This window comes from Hemiscyllium ocellatum, unplaced genomic scaffold (assembly GCF_020745735.1).
Source record: "Hemiscyllium ocellatum isolate sHemOce1 unplaced genomic scaffold, sHemOce1.pat.X.cur. scaffold_3575_pat_ctg1, whole genome shotgun sequence".
NCBI classification, from domain to species: domain Eukaryota; kingdom Metazoa; phylum Chordata; class Chondrichthyes; order Orectolobiformes; family Hemiscylliidae; genus Hemiscyllium; species Hemiscyllium ocellatum.
In genome coordinates, this window is record NW_026868480.1 from 16245 (window position 1) to 30271 (window position 14027).

The window sequence follows — 14027 nt, forward strand, 5'->3', positions numbered from 1 at the left end:
CGTTATGCTGCCGGGAAACTTGTCCCAGCCTATTCCACCTCACTCTACAGTCCAAACATTGACCACATCCTTGTCTATATTTTGTCACCAATTTCACGTTTGTTTTTTAAAAATTTTTCAAGATGTCAATTACCCTGGACAACAACGCGCTATTGGAAAAAGAAAGGTGAAACGTAGAATGGCTTCAACTTTCAGTGCTGGATGCCACAGAGCCGCGGCGCGGCCGGCACAGGCTTGTTTCTGTAGTGTAGTGGTCATCACATTCGCCTAACACGCGAAAGGTCCCCAGTTCGAAACTGGGCAGAAACTGCTTTGTTCTTCAATTGCAGCCTTTTACACGGACAAGAACGGAGCTTTCTTGCTTGCTTTCCCATCTGCAAACCTGCCTTCGAAATCGCTCGAACAAATCTGCTCTCTTTGTGAAATGTAATGCAATTCCATTAAATTCGTTTGCAAAGCATTGTAAAGGTTTTCTCCAAGCTGGGTCTGATCATATGCCATTCTGTTTCAGAGTGTAGTTACCGCGTTCTGAATCTTCCACAAAAAGCAATACCGCATTTGCATTCCTTGCGCAGGCGGGCCGGTTCAAAGACAGGGAAGAAGCTGATGAGCTGATGTCACAGTACGCCACGGATTCCTCAACTAGTCTGTCTGACAAATGTACCCCAAAGTCGTCTCTGCAAGGCCTCATTTGGAAGCTGCCTGTCGTTATTCAACGTGCGAGAATTGGCAGCAGAGGTGCTGAATCATGGTTTGGATCAGTTCGCACGTTATAGTGACTCATTCAATCAGCAACAGCAATGAAAGAAATTACACTCTCAGAGGAACCTCTGGACTTGTGATTTCATAGCGTCGCTAGTATTAAGGTGAGCCCCGAGATCTAAGCCATGTTGGAACTGTAACGGAGGAATTGACAGAGAGGCTACAGAATGACATCGCAACCTTTTGGTTTTCTTTAAATCACTGACGAGCAGGAAAATGTAAACGGGAGGGCGAGTGGGAAAGTGAGGCAGTTGCAGCTCTGGTGAAACTCCTTCTTTGTGAGTCACTCAGCAACAAGAGACGTGAAGGTGACTCATGCGGGAGAGCTCTTCACATTGAGAACAAAAAGCACTCAAGGGCAGTTAGCACCTCTTCCGCAGTGGGGGTGGGGTGAGTAGGAACTTCTGTTACCATGTTCAGAAACTGCCTTTTAAATTGACGTGAGCAGAAACTGCATTTCTAATAAGCATCATGGAGTTTAGCAAAATTTATTGAGTCGCTTCTTGTCGATTCCCACACAGGTTTCCTATTCAGTTGGTATCGATGTGGCTCATGTCCAGGTGTGAACATCCCTGCAGCCAATTGCACGGTTAAGGTAAAAGGCAAGGAAAGTGGCATCTCGAACTGGCCCCGAGGTCAGAGCATCCTCCCAATGTGATCTGTCGTTCTCGGGTTGTAATGCTACCTCCGGTTTTAGGGTGGAGAACATTCTTTGGAACTCTTATTCTGCAAAACAGACACAGTGACTGAAACGATGCTGCACGGTATAATGTGGAACACGGCCTGCTCAGCTTTGTGCATTTTCTCTGTAGTCCGGTGTGTTTTGTGTTCCGTGTAAATGTGGAAGTTGTCCTGTTTCCAGCAATGGGTGAAATCATTCAGCAAAGCAAGAATCGAAATTGAAGTAATGTCAAGCAGCTCATGGTGATTTGACCAAATCATAACCGAACATATATTCTCATGCAGTCAAAGATACATTTCTGGTTGAAAAGAGTCTGAGAAGATAGACTCAGCTTACCATTGATTTTTGCCTGGATTGATGGGATTTCATTATCTGCTGCGAAATTGTCATTGTAGCTGGGCACATCCCAGCAGCTGTGCGAGTCGGAGTGGGACCATGGAACCCTTTTCATGTGACTTAGCATGTGTGGTTATGCAGGAGCACAATCCGAAATGCAAGAAAATGCGCGCGGCGCGTCTGGTAGTGTGGCCGAGCGGTCTAAGGCGCTGGATCCAGGTTCCTGTTCTGTACATGGCGAGTTCGAATCCCACCACTGCCATTTCAGCTGGTCAGCTCCACCGCCGCAGCATCGTTAAAATGCTGCTTCGATCCCCGCTGCGTTGATGTTCCAGGGGTATTTTGTGAAGTCTCTCTGCTGTCATGATGGTGCTCGCCACCCCTGCAGAAAATCGCAAACAGCTCAGCGCTTGGTTTACGTTCCAGGCAAGTTGAGTTTTTACTGGAACCGAATGGAGACTGTTATTTCATCGCTGTTGTGAAACAAAGTCCTGCGCTGAGTCGATTCATCGTTATTTGGCTTTCTGGCGAATGGGAAATTCTTTCCACTGAATATGTTATTGAATTTCTCCCATTTCCTTCATTTCCGTCTTGGAGACACCGGAAGGGAAAGGTAATCTAATCGAGACTGTGATTGGTGAAATTCACTTTTTTATGGCCCATACTTATTATATTCCTTCTTTCTCTCTTTTCAGCATTGTCTGGGAAGTGGTGGTGCACTAAGGCTGCAGTATGTTTGAAAGAGTAGTTTGGAATTGCCCAGTTGTTAGTTGTGAGGTTACTTTATGCCTCATGCCCTCGGACTGTCTCACATTTAGCATTCATGCTTCGCTGTGTCTGAACATGCATTAGGTATGCCAGTTTTGTTTGTGTTCCGTGTTAAATGCTTTCTGTTTGCGATTCGCTCAATACATTACGAGTTAACAGGGCTTCTGAGGTAACTTCCAGCAGCAAAAATCCTCAACTGAGGATCTGGGAAAACTTCACGAAGTATGGTCAGTCACAGCAAAAGTAAGGAAGTCGTTCGTTTCTGCAGTGTTTCACAATACTACCTTTCCCGTGAGCAGTCGAACAGTCTAAATGATTGTGCTACAGACTGCGAAGGCAAGCTCCGCTAAAAAGTAATCCTTTCAAACACAACGTTATTGGGGTACACCGCGTGGAAACAGATACTTTGGGTATCTCATCCATGCTCACCACATATCCAAAGTTAAACAAGTCCCGTTCCCCAGCATTTGGCCTCAATCCCTCTGAACCCATCCTATCCAGAAACTGATCCGATTACCATTGCAATTTTCTGAGTGCAATAGCCTCCTCCACTTCCTCTGGTAGCTCATTCCATACACGCACAACCTTGTGTGTGGGAAATGTGCCTCAGTTCCTTTGTCAATTTCAGAGCACTCACCTTAAACCTATGCTCCCGAGTTTCCAACTCACCCTAGCTTGGGTAAAACACGTAAATACTCAGTTCAAAACCCTTCCATAAAATCATGTCGCAGCCGTTATGCTGCCGGGAAACTTGTCCCAGCCTATTCCACCTCACTCTACAGTCCAAACATTGACCACATCCTTGTCTATATTTTGTCACCAATTTCACGTTTGTTTTTTAAAAATTTTTCAAGATGTCAATTACCCTGGACAACAACGCGCTATTGGAAAAAGAAAGGTGAAACGTAGAATGGCTTCAACTTTCAGTGCTGGATGCCACAGAGCCGCGGCGCGGCCGGCACAGGCTTGTTTCTGTAGTGTAGTGGTCATCACATTCGCCTAACACGCGAAAGGTCCCCAGTTCGAAACTGGGCAGAAACTGCTTTGTTCTTCAATTGCAGCCTTTTACACGGACAAGAACGGAGCTTTCTTGCTTGCTTTCCCATCTGCAAACCTGCCTTCGAAATCGCTCGAACAAATCTGCTCTCTTTGTGAAATGTAATGCAATTCCATTAAATTCGTTTGCAAAGCATTGTAAAGGTTTTCTCCAAGCTGGGTCTGATCATATGCCATTCTGTTTCAGAGTGTAGTTACCGCGTTCTGAATCTTCCACAAAAAGCAATACCGCATTTGCATTCCTTGCGCAGGCGGGCCGGTTCAAAGACAGGGAAGAAGCTGATGAGCTGATGTCACAGTACGCCACGGATTCCTCAACTAGTCTGTCTGACAAATGTACCCCAAAGTCGTCTCTGCAAGGCCTCATTTGGAAGCTGCCTGTCGTTATTCAACGTGCGAGAATTGGCAGCAGAGGTGCTGAATCATGGTTTGGATCAGTTCGCACGTTATAGTGACTCATTCAATCAGCAACAGCAATGAAAGAAATTACACTCTCAGAGGAACCTCTGGACTTGTGATTTCATAGCGTCGCTAGTATTAAGGTGAGCCCCGAGATCTAAGCCATGTTGGAACTGTAACGGAGGAATTGACAGAGAGGCTACAGAATGACATCGCAACCTTTTGGTTTTCTTTAAATCACTGACGAGCAGGAAAATGTAAACGGGAGGGCGAGTGGGAAAGTGAGGCAGTTGCAGCTCTGGTGAAACTCCTTCTTTGTGAGTCACTCAGCAACAAGAGACGTGAAGGTGACTCATGCGGGAGAGCTCTTCACATTGAGAACAAAAAGCAGTCAAGGGCAGTTAGCACCTCTTCCGCAGTGGGGGTGGGGTGAGTAGGAACTTCTGTTACCATGTTCAGAAACTGCCTTTTAAATTGACGTGAGCAGAAACTGCATTTCTAATAAGCATCATGGAGTTTAGCAAAATTTATTGAGTCGCTTCTTGTCGATTCCCACACAGGTTTCCTATTCAGTTGGTATCGATGTGGCTCATGTCCAGGTGTGAACATCCCTGCAGCCAATTGCACGGTTAAGGTAAAAGGCAAGGAAAGTGGCATCTCGAACTGGCCCCGAGGTCAGAGCATCCTCCCAATGTGATCTGTCGTTCTCGGGTTGTAATGCTACCTCCGGTTTTAGGGTGGAGAACATTCTTTGGAACTCTTATTCTGCAAAACAGACACAGTGACTGAAACGATGCTGCACGGTATAATGTGGAACACGGCCTGCTCAGCTTTGTGCATTTTCTCTGTAGTCCGGTGTTTTTGTGTTCCGTGTAAATGTGGAAGTTGTCCTGTTTCCAGCAATGGGTGAAATCATTCAGCAAAGCAAGAATCGAAATTGAAGTAATGTCAAGCAGCTCATGGTGATTTGACCAAATCATAACCGAACATATATTCTCATGCAGTCAAAGATACATTTCTGGTTGAAAAGAGTCTGAGAAGATAGACTCAGCTTACCATTGATTTTTGCCTGGATTGATGGGATTTCATTATCTGCTGCGAAATTGTCATTGTAGCTGGGCACATCCCAGCAGCTGTGCGAGTCGGAGTGGGACCATGGAACCCTTTTCATGTGACTTAGCATGTGTGGTTATGCAGGAGCACAATCCGAAATGCAAGAAAATGCGCGCGGCGCGGTCTGGTAGTGTGGCCGAGCGGTCTAAGGCGCTGGATCCAGGTTCCTGTTCTGTAATGGCGAGTTCGAATCCCACCACTGCCATTTCAGCTGGTCAGCTCCACCGCCGCAGCATCGTTAAAATGCTGCTTCGATCCCCGCTGCGTTGATGTTCCAGGGGTATTTTGTGAAGTCTCTCTGCTGTCATGATGGTGCTCGCCACCCCTGCAGAAAATCGCAAACAGCTCAGCGCTTGGTTTACGTTCCAGGCAAGTTGAGTTTTTACTGGAACCGAATGGAGACTGTTATTTCATCGCTGTTGTGAAACAAAGTCCTGCGCTGAGTCGATTCATCGTTATTTGGCTTTCTGGCGAATGGGAAATTCTTTCCACTGAATATGTTATTGAATTTCTCCCATTTCCTTCATTTCCGTCTTGGAGACACCGGAAGGGAAAGGTAATCTAATCGAGACTGTGATTGGTGAAATTCACTTTTTTATGGCCCATACTTATTATATTCCTTCTTTCTCTCTTTTCAGCATTGTCTGGGAAGTGGTGGTGCACTAAGGCTGCAGTATGTTTGAAAGAGTAGTTTGGAATTGCCCAGTTGTTAGTTGTGAGGTTACTTTATGCCTCATGCCCTCGGACTGTCTCACATTTAGCATTCATGCTTCGCTGTGTCTGAACATGCATTAGGTATGCCAGTTTTGTTTGTGTTCCGTGTTAAATGCTTTCTGTTTGCGATTCGCTCAATACATTACGAGTTAACAGGGCTTCTGAGGTAACTTCCAGCAGCAAAAATCCTCAACTGAGGATCTGGGAAAACTTCACGAAGTATGGTCAGTCACAGCAAAAGTAAGGAAGTCGTTCGTTTCTGCAGTGTTTCACAATACTACCTTTCCCGTGAGCAGTCGAACAGTCTAAATGATTGTGCTACAGACTGCGAAGGCAAGCTCCGCTAAAAAGTAATCCTTTCAAACACAACGTTATTGGGGTACACCGCGTGGAAACAGATACTTTGGGTATCTCATCCATGCTCACCACATATCCAAAGTTAAACAAGTCCCGTTCCCCAGCATTTGGCCTCAATCCCTCTGAACCCATCCTATCCAGAAACTGATCCGATTACCATTGCAATTTTCTGAGTGCAATAGCCTCCTCCACTTCCTCTGGTAGCTCATTCCATACACGCACAACCTTGTGTGTGGGAAATGTGCCTCAGTTCCTTTGTCAATTTCAGAGCACTCACCTTAAACCTATGCTCCCGAGTTTCCAACTCACCCTAGCTTGGGTAAAACACGTAAATACTCAGTTCAAAACCCTTCCATAAAATCATGTCGCAGCCGTTATGCTGCCGGGAAACTTGTCCCAGCCTATTCCACCTCACTCTACAGTCCAAACATTGACCACATCCTTGTCTATATTTTGTCACCAATTTCACGTTTGTTTTTTAAAAATTTTTCAAGATGTCAATTACCCTGGACAACAACGCGCTATTGGAAAAAGAAAGGTGAAACGTAGAATGGCTTCAACTTTCAGTGCTGGATGCCACAGAGCCGCGGCGCGGCCGGCACAGGCTTGTTTCTGTAGTGTAGTGGTCATCACATTCGCCTAACACGCGAAAGGTCCCCAGTTCGAAACTGGGCAGAAACTGCTTTGTTCTTCAATTGCAGCCTTTTACACGGACAAGAACGGAGCTTTCTTGCTTGCTTTCCCATCTGCAAACCTGCCTTCGAAATCGCTCGAACAAATCTGCTCTCTTTGTGAAATGTAATGCAATTCCATTAAATTCGTTTGCAAAGCATTGTAAAGGTTTTCTCCAAGCTGGGTCTGATCATATGCCATTCTGTTTCAGAGTGTAGTTACCGCGTTCTGAATCTTCCACAAAAAGCAATACCGCATTTGCATTCCTTGCGCAGGCGGGCCGGTTCAAAGACAGGGAAGAAGCTGATGAGCTGATGTCACAGTACGCCACGGATTCCTCAACTAGTCTGTCTGACAAATGTACCCCAAAGTCGTCTCTGCAAGGCCTCATTTGGAAGCTGCCTGTCGTTATTCAACGTGCGAGAATTGGCAGCAGAGGTGCTGAATCATGGTTTGGATCAGTTCGCACGTTATAGTGACTCATTCAATCAGCAACAGCAATGAAAGAAATTACACTCTCAGAGGAACCTCTGGACTTGTGATTTCATAGCGTCGCTAGTATTAAGGTGAGCCCCGAGATCTAAGCCATGTTGGAACTGTAACGGAGGAATTGACAGAGAGGCTACAGAATGACATCGCAACCTTTTGGTTTTCTTTAAATCACTGACGAGCAGGAAAATGTAAACGGGAGGGCGAGTGGGAAAGTGAGGCAGTTGCAGCTCTGGTGAAACTCCTTCTTTGTGAGTCACTCAGCAACAAGAGACGTGAAGGTGACTCATGCGGGAGAGCTCTTCACATTGAGAACAAAAAGCAGTCAAGGGCAGTTAGCACCTCTTCCGCAGTGGGGGTGGGGTGAGTAGGAACTTCTGTTACCATGTTCAGAAACTGCCTTTTAAATTGACGTGAGCAGAAACTGCATTTCTAATAAGCATCATGGAGTTTAGCAAAATTTATTGAGTCGCTTCTTGTCGATTCCCACACAGGTTTCCTATTCAGTTGGTATCGATGTGGCTCATGTCCAGGTGTGAACATCCCTGCAGCCAATTGCACGGTTAAGGTAAAAGGCAAGGAAAGTGGCATCTCGAACTGGCCCCGAGGTCAGAGCATCCTCCCAATGTGATCTGTCGTTCTCGGGTTGTAATGCTACCTCCGGTTTTAGGGTGGAGAACATTCTTTGGAACTCTTATTCTGCAAAACAGACACAGTGACTGAAACGATGCTGCACGGTATAATGTGGAACACGGCCTGCTCAGCTTTGTGCATTTTCTCTGTAGTCCGGTGTGTTTTGTGTTCCGTGTAAATGTGGAAGTTGTCCTGTTTCCAGCAATGGGTGAAATCATTCAGCAAAGCAAGAATCGAAATTGAAGTAATGTCAAGCAGCTCATGGTGATTTGACCAAATCATAACCGAACATATATTCTCATGCAGTCAAAGATACATTTCTGGTTGAAAAGAGTCTGAGAAGATAGACTCAGCTTACCATTGATTTTTGCCTGGATTGATGGGATTTCATTATCTGCTGCGAAATTGTCATTGTAGCTGGGCACATCCCAGCAGCTGTGCGAGTCGGAGTGGGACCATGGAACCCTTTTCATGTGACTTAGCATGTGTGGTTATGCAGGAGCACAATCCGAAATGCAAGAAAATGCGCGCGGCGCGGTCTGGTAGTGTGGCCGAGCGGTCTAAGGCGCTGGATCCAGGTTCCTGTTCTGTAAATGGCGAGTTCGAATCCCACCACTGCCATTTCAGCTGGTCAGCTCCTCCGCCGCAGCATCGTTAAAATGCTGCTTCGATCCCCGCTGCGTTGATGTTCCAGGGGTATTTTGTGAAGTCTCTCTGCTGTCATGATGGTGCTCGCCACCCCTGCAGAAAATCGCAAACAGCTCAGCGCTTGGTTTACGTTCCAGGCAAGTTGAGTTTTTACTGGAACCGAATGGAGACTGTTATTTCATCGCTGTTGTGAAACAAAGTCCTGCGCTGAGTCGATTCATCGTTATTTGGCTTTCTGGCGAATGGGAAATTCTTTCCACTGAATATGTTATTGAATTTCTCCCATTTCCTTCATTTCCGTCTTGGAGACACCGGAAGGGAAAGGTAATCTAATCGAGACTGTGATTGGTGAAATTCACTTTTTTATGGCCCATACTTATTATATTCCTTCTTTCTCTCTTTTCAGCATTGTCTGGGAAGTGGTGGTGCACTAAGGCTGCAGTATGTTTGAAAGAGTAGTTTGGAATTGCCCAGTTGTTAGTTGTGAGGTTACTTTATGCCTCATGCCCTCGGACTGTCTCACATTTAGCATTCATGCTTCGCTGTGTCTGAACATGCATTAGGTATGCCAGTTTTGTTTGTGTTCCGTGTTAAATGCTTTCTGTTTGCGATTCGCTCAATACATTACGAGTTAACAGGGTTCTGAGGTAACTTCCAGCAGCAAAAATCCTCAACTGAGGATCTGGGAAAACTTCACGAAGTATGGTCAGTCACAGCAAAAGTAAGGAAGTCGTTCGTTTCTGCAGTGTTTCACAATACTACCTTTCCCGTGAGCAGTCGAACAGTCTAAATGATTGTGCTACAGACTGCGAAGGCAAGCTCCGCTAAAAAGTAATCCTTTCAAACACAACGTTATTGGGGTACACCGCGTGGAAACAGATACTTTGGGGTATCTCATCCATGCTCACCACATATCCAAAGTTAAACAAGTCCCGTTCCCCAGCATTTGGCCTCAATCCCTCTGAACCCATCCTATCCAGAAACTGATCCGATTACCATTGCAATTTTCTGAGTGCAATAGCCTCCTCCACTTCCTCTGGTAGCTCATTCCATACACGCACAACCTTGTGTGTGGGAAATGTGCCTCAGTTCCTTTGTCAATTTCAGAGCACTCACCTTAAACCTATGCTCCCGAGTTTCCAACTCACCCTAGCTTGGGTAAAACACGTAAATACTCAGTTCAAAACCCTTCCATAAAATCATGTCGCAGCCGTTATGCTGCCGGGAAACTTGTCCCAGCCTATTCCACCTCACTCTACAGTCCAAACATTGACCACATCCTTGTCTATATTTTGTCACCAATTTCACGTTTGTTTTTTAAAAATTTTTCAAGATGTCAATTACCCTGGACAACAACGCGCTATTGGAAAAAGAAAGGTGAAACGTAGAATGGCTTCAACTTTCAGTGCTGGATGCCACAGAGCCGCGGCGCGGCCGGCACAGGCTTGTTTCTGTAGTGTAGTGGTCATCACATTCGCCTAACACGCGAAAGGTCCCCAGTTCGAAACTGGGCAGAAACTGCTTTGTTCTTCAATTGCAGCCTTTTACACGGACAAGAACGGAGCTTTCTTGCTTGCTTTCCCATCTGCAAACCTGCCTTCGAAATCGCTCGAACAAATCTGCTCTCTTTGTGAAATGTAATGCAATTCCATTAAATTCGTTTGCAAAGCATTGTAAAGGTTTTCTCCAAGCTGGGTCTGATCATATGCCATTCTGTTTCAGAGTGTAGTTACCGCGTTCTGAATCTTCCACAAAAAGCAATACCGCATTTGCATTCCTTGCGCAGGCGGGCCGGTTCAAAGACAGGGAAGAAGCTGATGAGCTGATGTCACAGTACGCCACGGATTCCTCAACTAGTCTGTCTGACAAATGTACCCCAAAGTCGTCTCTGCAAGGCCTCATTTGGAAGCTGCCTGTCGTTATTCAACGTGCGAGAATTGGCAGCAGAGGTGCTGAATCATGGTTTGGATCAGTTCGCACGTTATAGTGACTCATTCAATCAGCAACAGCAATGAAAGAAATTACACTCTCAGAGGAACCTCTGGACTTGTGATTTCATAGCGTCGCTAGTATTAAGGTGAGCCCCGAGATCTAAGCCATGTTGGAACTGTAACGGAGGAATTGACAGAGAGGCTACAGAATGACATCGCAACCTTTTGGTTTTCTTTAAATCACTGACGAGCAGGAAAATGTAAACGGGAGGGCGAGTGGGAAAGTGAGGCAGTTGCAGCTCTGGTGAAACTCCTTCTTTGTGAGTCACTCAGCAACAAGAGACGTGAAGGTGACTCATGCGGGAGAGCTCTTCACATTGAGAACAAAAAGCACTCAAGGGCAGTTAGCACCTCTTCCGCAGTGGGGGTGGGGTGAGTAGGAACTTCTGTTACCATGTTCAGAAACTGCCTTTTAAATTGACGTGAGCAGAAACTGCATTTCTAATAAGCATCATGGAGTTTAGCAAAATTTATTGAGTCGCTTCTTGTCGATTCCCACACAGGTTTCCTATTCAGTTGGTATCGATGTGGCTCATGTCCAGGTGTGAACATCCCTGCAGCCAATTGCACGGTTAAGGTAAAAGGCAAGGAAAGTGGCATCTCGAACTGGCCCCGAGGTCAGAGCATCCTCCCAATGTGATCTGTCGTTCTCGGGTTGTAATGCTACCTCCGGTTTTAGGGTGGAGAACATTCTTTGGAACTCTTATTCTGCAAAACAGACACAGTGACTGAAACGATGCTGCACGGTATAATGTGGAACACGGCCTGCTCAGCTTTGTGCATTTTCTCTGTAGTCCGGTGTGTTTTGTGTTCCGTGTAAATGTGGAAGTTGTCCTGTTTCCAGCAATGGGTGAAATCATTCAGCAAAGCAAGAATCGAAATTGAAGTAATGTCAAGCAGCTCATGGTGATTTGACCAAATCATAACCGAACATATATTCTCATGCAGTCAAAGATACATTTCTGGTTGAAAAGAGTCTGAGAAGATAGACTCAGCTTACCATTGATTTTTGCCTGGATTGATGGGATTTCATTATCTGCTGCGAAATTGTCATTGTAGCTGGGCACATCCCAGCAGCTGTGCGAGTCGGAGTGGGACCATGGAACCCTTTTCATGTGACTTAGCATGTGTGGTTATGCAGGAGCACAATCCGAAATGCAAGAAAATGCGCGGCTGCGCTGTCTGGTAGTGTGGCCGAGCGGTCTAAGGCGCTGGATCCAGGTTCCTGTTCTGTAAATGGCGAGTTCGAATCCCACCACTGCCATTTCAGCTGGTCAGCTCACCGCCGCAGCATCGTTAAAATGCTGCTTCGATCCCCGCTGCGTTGATGTTCCAGGGGTATTTTGTGAAGTCTCTCTGCTGTCATGATGGTGCTCGCCACCCCTGCAGAAAATCGCAAACAGCTCAGCGCTTGGTTTACGTTCCAGGCAAGTTGAGTTTTTACTGGAACCGAATGGAGACTGTTATTTCATCGCTGTTGTGAAACAAAGTCCTGCGCTGAGTCGATTCATCGTTATTTGGCTTTCTGGCGAATGGGAAATTCTTTCCACTGAATATGTTATTGAATTTCTCCCATTTCCTTCATTTCCGTCTTGGAGACACCGGAAGGGAAAGGTAATCTAATCGAGACTGTGATTGGTGAAATTCACTTTTTTATGGCCCATACTTATTATATTCTTTCTTTCTCTCTTTTCAGCATTGTCTGGGAAGTGGTGGTGCACTAAGGCTGCAGTATGTTTGAAAGAGTAGTTTGGAATTGCCCAGTTGTTAGTTGTGAGGTTACTTTATGCCTCATGCCCTCGGACTGTCTCACATTTAGCATTCATGCTTCGCTGTGTCTGAACATGCATTAGGTATGCCAGTTTTGTTTGTGTTCCGTGTTAAATGCTTTCTGTTTGCGATTCGCTCAATACATTACGAGTTAACAGGGGTTCTGAGGTAACTTCCAGCAGCAAAAATCCTCAACTGAGGATCTGGGAAAACTTCACGAAGTATGGTCAGTCACAGCAAAAGTAAGGAAGTCGTTCGTTTCTGCAGTGTTTCACAATACTACCTTTCCCGTGAGCAGTCGAACAGTCTAAATGATTGTGCTACAGACTGCGAAGGCAAGCTCCGCTAAAAAGTAATCCTTTCAAACACAACGTTATTGGGGTACACCGCGTGGAAACAGATACTTTGGTGTATCTCATCCATGCTCACCACATATCCAAAGTTAAACAAGTCCCGTTCCCCAGCATTTGGCCTCAATCCCTCTGAACCCATCCTATCCAGAAACTGATCCGATTACCATTGCAATTTTCTGAGTGCAATAGCCTCCTCCACTTCCTCTGGTAGCTCATTCCATACACGCACAACCTTGTGTGTGGGAAATGTGCCTCAGTCCTTTGTCAATTTCAGAGCACTCACCTTAAACCTATGCTCCCGAGTTTCCAACTCACCCTAGCTTGGGTAAAACACGTAAATACTCAGTTCAAAACCCTTCCATAAAATCATGTCGCAGCCGTTATGCTGCCGGAAAATTGTCCCAGCCTATTCCACCTCACTCTACAGTCCAAACATTGACCACATCCTTGTCTATATTTTGTCACCAATTTCACGTTTGTTTTTTAAAAATTTTTCAAGATGTCAATTACCCTGGACAACAACGCGCTATTGGAAAAAGAAAGGTGAAACGTAGAATGGCTTCAACTTTCAGTGCTGGATGCCACAGAGCCGCGGCGCGGCCGGCACAGGCTTGTTTCTGTAGTGTAGTGGTCATCACATTCGCCTAACACGCGAAAGGTCCCCAGTTCGAAACTGGGCAGAAACTGCTTTGTTCTTCAATTGCAGCCTTTTACACGGACAAGAACGGAGCTTTCTTGCTTGCTTTCCCATCTGCAAACCTGCCTTCGAAATCGCTCGAACAAATCTGCTCTCTTTGTGAAATGTAATGCAATTCCATTAAATTCGTTTGCAAAGCATTGTAAAGGTTTTCTCCAAGCTGGGTCTGATCATATGCCATTCTGTTTCAGAGTGTAGTTACCGCGTTCTGAATCTTCCACAAAAAGCAGTACCGCATTTGCATTCCTTGCGCAGGCGGGCCGGTTCAAAGACAGGGAAGAAGCTGATGAGCTGGTGTCACAGTACGCCACGGATTCCTCAACTGTCTGTCTGACAAATGTACCCCAAAGTCGTCTCTGCAAGGCCTCATTTGGAAGCTGCCTGTCGTTATTCAACGTGCGAGAATTGGCAGCAGAGGTGCTGAATCATGGTTTGGATCAGTTCGCACGTTATAGTGACTCATTCAATCAGCAACAGCAATGAAAGAAATTACACTCTCAGAGGAACCTCTGGACTTGTGATTTCATAGCGTCGCTAGTATTAAGGTGAGCCCCGAGATCTAAGCCATGTTGGAACTGTAACGGAGG

General features: G+C 45.8%; 5 non-coding genes across 5 annotated transcripts; all 5 read left to right on the forward strand.

Moving 5' to 3' along the window:
* The first annotated feature begins 236 nt into the window (after positions 1–236).
* On the forward strand, positions 237–309 carry trnav-aac (transfer RNA valine (anticodon AAC)). Its single transcript has one exon. It is a non-coding gene; the product is annotated as a tRNA-Val (tRNA).
* A 3207-nt stretch (positions 310–3516) lies between these two features.
* On the forward strand, positions 3517–3589 carry trnav-aac (transfer RNA valine (anticodon AAC)). Its single transcript has one exon. It is a non-coding gene; the product is annotated as a tRNA-Val (tRNA).
* A 3206-nt stretch (positions 3590–6795) lies between these two features.
* trnav-aac (transfer RNA valine (anticodon AAC)) lies at positions 6796–6868 on the forward strand. Its single transcript has one exon. It is a non-coding gene; the product is annotated as a tRNA-Val (tRNA).
* Positions 6869–10076: 3208 nt separating this feature from the next.
* On the forward strand, positions 10077–10149 carry trnav-aac (transfer RNA valine (anticodon AAC)). The gene has a single exon. It is a non-coding gene; the product is annotated as a tRNA-Val (tRNA).
* A 3207-nt stretch (positions 10150–13356) lies between these two features.
* Positions 13357–13429, forward strand: trnav-aac (transfer RNA valine (anticodon AAC)). The gene has a single exon. It is a non-coding gene; the product is annotated as a tRNA-Val (tRNA).
* Positions 13430–14027: the final 598 nt, after the last annotated feature.